Genomic DNA, 4898 nt, shown 5'->3' on the forward strand with positions numbered 1-4898 from the left:
GCCCCTATCAGTTTGTTTCATCAGTTCCATTGTCCTTTTTCAGGTTGTCCTGAGTAATTTCTTTCCCCAAACTCTCAAAAGAATGAAATGGTTCCTCAGGTGAGGAAAAAAGAGTGAATGCTAGTAGAAAATTAGGCTAATAAGAATTCTTAACCATTTTTTGGTTTTATGAACTCCTATGGTGATCTGATAAAACCTACGAACCCTTTCTCAGAATAATATTTTAATTGCACAAAATAAATTACTCAGGATTACAAAGGAAACCAATTATAAACCAAACAATTTTTTTTTAGTTTTTCAAGTTCAAAGAACTTTAACTTGGGTTAAAACTCTCAATTAAAAAAACTCTCCTACTTCCCTTTTCCATGATTTTGCATGAGGCACAATATTTTTGTCATCAGAAACTGGGTCTACTTATAAAGACAACAGGATGCTTATATCAATGAATTGAAGAGGTCAGTTCAAAACAAAACAAAAAACCCTTAGCACTCAAATCCTGGAGGATGCCACCATAAATAAGCTAAGGGATCTCTCCCTTTTCAACACACATGCTATATTTTATTTCTGTACTTGTCTGATTCTCCCTCTGAGAACAGAGACTAGATCCATCACAGTCTCTTAATTTAAACACCATTAGCTGACAAATACATATTTCTCGATTTTCCTTCAAAAGCCAGCTGAAAGTCACAAACCTTTTCTGATCCCTGTTCCCCATTATTAGTGTCATTCACTCTCTTCCCCCCCCCACCAAAAAAAAAATTGTTCCATGGGTAAGCGACATAAATTTTCAAGATCCTTAACTTCCATTCTCACAGCTGTCTTGGGTCCAGGAGAAAGGTTACATCTCCTTCTCAGAGTTCTAGGAATTTAAAAAATGGGTGAGGATTTATTTTCATCTTAGAAAATAAATGAAAAAGCATTTTTTCAAGACTTAAAGTGCTAGGTATTCCAAGTACAAATATAAATCTAAGACAACCTCCCCCCAAGAAGCTTTCTAGTTGAGTTGAGGACAATGAGTATAGAGGAGTGGTGGACAGAGGATTACAAAGTTAGAGCAGGAAGAAAACTTGGAGGTTTATGTCCAAGCTCAGATAACAGAGGCCCAGAGAGGCAAAGGGACCTACCCCAGGTCACTCAAGATTTAAGAACCGAAGCTGAGATTCTACCTCAGTAACTCCAACTCCAGATCCCGTACTTTTTCTGCTACAAAGTTAGATAGCAGAGTAGGCAGAAATAACTTTAGAGCAAGAGGATTAAGAAGTCTTGGAAAAGCATTCTAACAATGTTCATATTTAAGAACATATAACAAAACCAAGGTTTGTTTACCAAATAAGTGGAGCAAAGCACAAACAAATAGCCTGGGAAGTCCCATTCCCTAGTTTTAAGCAACCAAAAATCTCAGCATCTAAATGATCAAAAACCACTTGTCCTCAATTACTTGATTCAGTTCTTAAAGCAGTCATTTCTGCTTGGATCGCTCACAGAAGTCTGTTTTCTTCTAGAGTAGCCTTTCTTGAGCAACTTTTCACTATGAAATGATCTTCCTTCCTAAAACAGCATCCAGTGACCTCTTTCTTCTCTACTTTTTCGGCTCACCCTCTGCTCCCTTCTAAGGCAAAGTTATAAGCTATCAATGTCTCAGGTGTTTTAATTTACACCCCCATAAACCCCATCCAATTATCCCCTTACCTCACCTTGTCTTCCTTTCCTCACACACAATCTTCCAGAAACTTGATTTATTTTAATCTTGTATTTTGAACATCTGCCAGAGGTGAAATGGAATTCTATCATTTTAAACAATTAAGAGTTAAACAAAAAGCTTTCTTTGTAAGCCTCTGGAAATGTTTTCCACTTCCCATCCCAAGATAGCTATATCTTTAACCTATATATAACAAGTTTTGTTGCAGATCAATAGAAATTGCAGGTGTGCCTACTTGAAAAGTATTGCCTCTAATGTTTACCACCTGTATGTCCTGGGACACATTTTTTAACCTGAACTTCAGTTTTCTCAATTATAAAATTAGTTGTTGGCCTAAATGGCCTCTAAGCTCCTTTTCAGTCTGAGATCTATGATCTTTATATTCCAAATGCCATACTCTTTCTATAATACTATACAACATTCTAATGGGAGAGTGGGAGGTTAAGGAGAAAGGCAACATCTGGTACTACAAAGATGATATCTATAAAAGCTCAGAACTGAATAAGATCTCCCTAATGCAAGGGTTGGCCCTCTATGCAGTACACAATAATATCTCTCTTATGGAAAGTGTTCCACCTTTGAATTTCTATATTCAAGTAAAGAATGGACACAACATTTTGATCTGTTCTGAAAATAAGCTCCAGAGGGGTTAAAAAGTCCTCAGTAATAAATATGGAAAGGTAAAGAAAGTGTCATATTAAAATGTTATAAACAATGAACTACTATTTTTCAGTTTTCAAATGACCTTTGCTCAAGTATCAAACAAAATCACTTACAAAAGTAAGAGTTAAGTGTTTAACTAGCAGAAAAGGCAATATGCAATGTATGGATAGACTCCTCAAAATATTAAGACAGCAACTGCAGTCTAAATTTATCAGAGAAACACAACAGAATATTAAGTCAATAAAGACTGTATTAAAATGCAGATACAGAAAGATATAGACATAGATTAAGATAGAGATATTATAAACACAGATCTGACTATAAGAAGCTAGAATTGGCATGGGCATTGGTACCCCCAAAAACTCAGGCAAACTATTGTTAGGGAAATTCCTTTGCTGCCTTACACCCTAGTGACTCCCAATCCCAAACATCTGAACTTGAGGATTACCCTCCTTTGATTGTCACTGAATTGAGATGGACAAAGAGACACACCAAATTCATTTATCCTCCAAATCATGAGAACCACCCCCATGCCCTTGGGCAAACCTTCCCCCAACCCCTTGCTCCAGAGTCTTGCCCTCACTGTTGTCAAGAGTATAAAATCCCCAGAATTGATGTCCCCCCAAAGGGCTTTTGAATGGATGGACTTTTCCATGCTGTCCTCCCAAGGAACAACTTTTCCACCCATTCTGTTCCACTTAGGAGGCAGGCTTCCACCTATGCAGTCCTCCTGGCCAGATTCAACATTATTTTCCAAATTAATAAATTTCTCTTTTTATTTTTAACCTAAGTTTTGGAGTCTTGCATTCTTGTAAAAGGTATCCTTCCTGGACCCCAGTGGTTCACCTCTGCACCACACAACAGAATGATCATTCTGATCCACGCATCTAAGCTAAGAATAATTCATAAAACAAAGTTCTTTGCCTATTTTCAAGGTCAAACTAGTTAACCAATGGTTTTTCTTCCTACCAAATAGATGATGAATGATCACAGTTGAAAACCCAACTGGCCCTCCTAAAATTTCCTACAAACAACTAAAAATAACTCCATAAAATTAACATTAAAAGCAGCAAAAACAGTTAAGAATTGGGAGTATAGCTGAACAGCCAAGGACAAGTAGGGAGAAAGGTTTGTAACTTCCTTGGCCTCAGACCCAGATGTAAGGGGGGGGGGGGCCGAACAGAAGGAACAGAGGAGATTCCACAAAGCCAGCCCCAGAGGGCTGGATTCGTATCCTCACCTAGTTTGCTGAAACCAAGGAACTTGAAATTTCAAGGATACCACTGGAATCTGAATCCAGAGTCTGAGAGCTGGGAACAGCTTGATGGCCCCAAATTACCTTCTATTTTCTATATAGAAATGCTGGAAATTCAAAAAAAAGCAATTTCACAATATCTTATATGCAGTTTTAGCTTAATGGTACCTACTGAATTAATAACTGTATGGACACGAGGTCATAGACCACAGAACACGAAACATCTAGATGAAAACTAAAAATTCCATCATATCCAAAAATGCCCATGTGCCTCATGGTTTGGCAGGATCAATGTTTCCTTATCTGAACCCAAGTGGTTCTCCTTACTTCCTCATTTCTTTTTTGCTTAGAAAGATTCTCTTCACTGACACAATCTAGAGAAACACAGATTCTGATGAATTTCATTCTGTAACATAGCCCAGAATTACTTTTCAGTGTTATGAAAGCAAGCATTACTAGAACATTCAGGACCAAATCTAGGAAAAATCACTAAGTAGAAGCCAGAATCTGCCCCTCAGGAGATTTGAAAAAGCTAAATTTCAGGGCAGAGTAACACACCATCTATATAAAGGACTTGAGGACATCATCATGGAAAAATTTAGATAAACCATCATATAGATAAAATATCAAGATGTTGCTATGTATTTGTTTTTACTTTTTTCATCCTAATTCTAAACATTATGGGCATCCTATGGTCTAATACTCCATAATCCCTGGGTTCATATGAATTTAGTTAGATCTTGACCTTGATCCAAACATTTCAAATTCTCTTTGACTCCCACCCAGATCTTCCCTAGGAAATTCTCCAAATAACGTCTAAGAGTGTCCCCTGCTTCTCACTAAGGGTAAATATATTTATTGGGTCCTCATTTCACCCCCAAAAAAATGCATTAGGCAAAAGTGGATGAAATGGACATTTAAGGGGACCTTGAAATAACAAGCTTTGCCCTCTTTAGCCAGTATTCAAAGAGACCAAGAAAACCATCTTTAAAAATGGAATATATTTATTAAGAGAGAGAAAAACATGGAGCAACATCTTGTATCACAGAGCTGAGACAAAGTTTCCCGGATTTACAGAGAGAGATGTGTGGCCATGCCTTGAGTCATTGGCCTAAGCCAAAAATGACCCCTGATTTACAGAAAAACTCTTAACTTGTAGGAAAATAGAATAGACTTATTTCACACATTCAAGTCTTCCTTCAAATTAACATTTTAAAGAAATGTTCAAGAGCTGGAGACAGGTTTTAATCCAGAAATAAAGGATAGGATTATTAAATTTAT

At 37.1% G+C, this 4898-nt stretch overlaps 1 long non-coding RNA gene across 1 annotated transcript in view; it reads right to left on the minus strand.

Moving 5' to 3' along the window:
- The window catches only part of LOC103093168 (uncharacterized), a 13917-nt gene extending 12325 nt beyond the window's left edge, over window positions 1-1592 (minus strand). The window contains exon 1 of the long non-coding RNA XR_462665.2: window positions 1327-1592. This is a non-coding gene — a long non-coding RNA (uncharacterized LOC103093168). The remainder of the gene's footprint in view (window positions 1-1326) is intronic.
- Between the last annotated feature and the right edge of the window lie 3306 nt (window positions 1593-4898).

Source organism: Monodelphis domestica, chromosome 2 (genome assembly GCF_027887165.1).
Source record: "Monodelphis domestica isolate mMonDom1 chromosome 2, mMonDom1.pri, whole genome shotgun sequence".
NCBI classification, from domain to species: Eukaryota; Metazoa; Chordata; class Mammalia; order Didelphimorphia; family Didelphidae; genus Monodelphis; species Monodelphis domestica.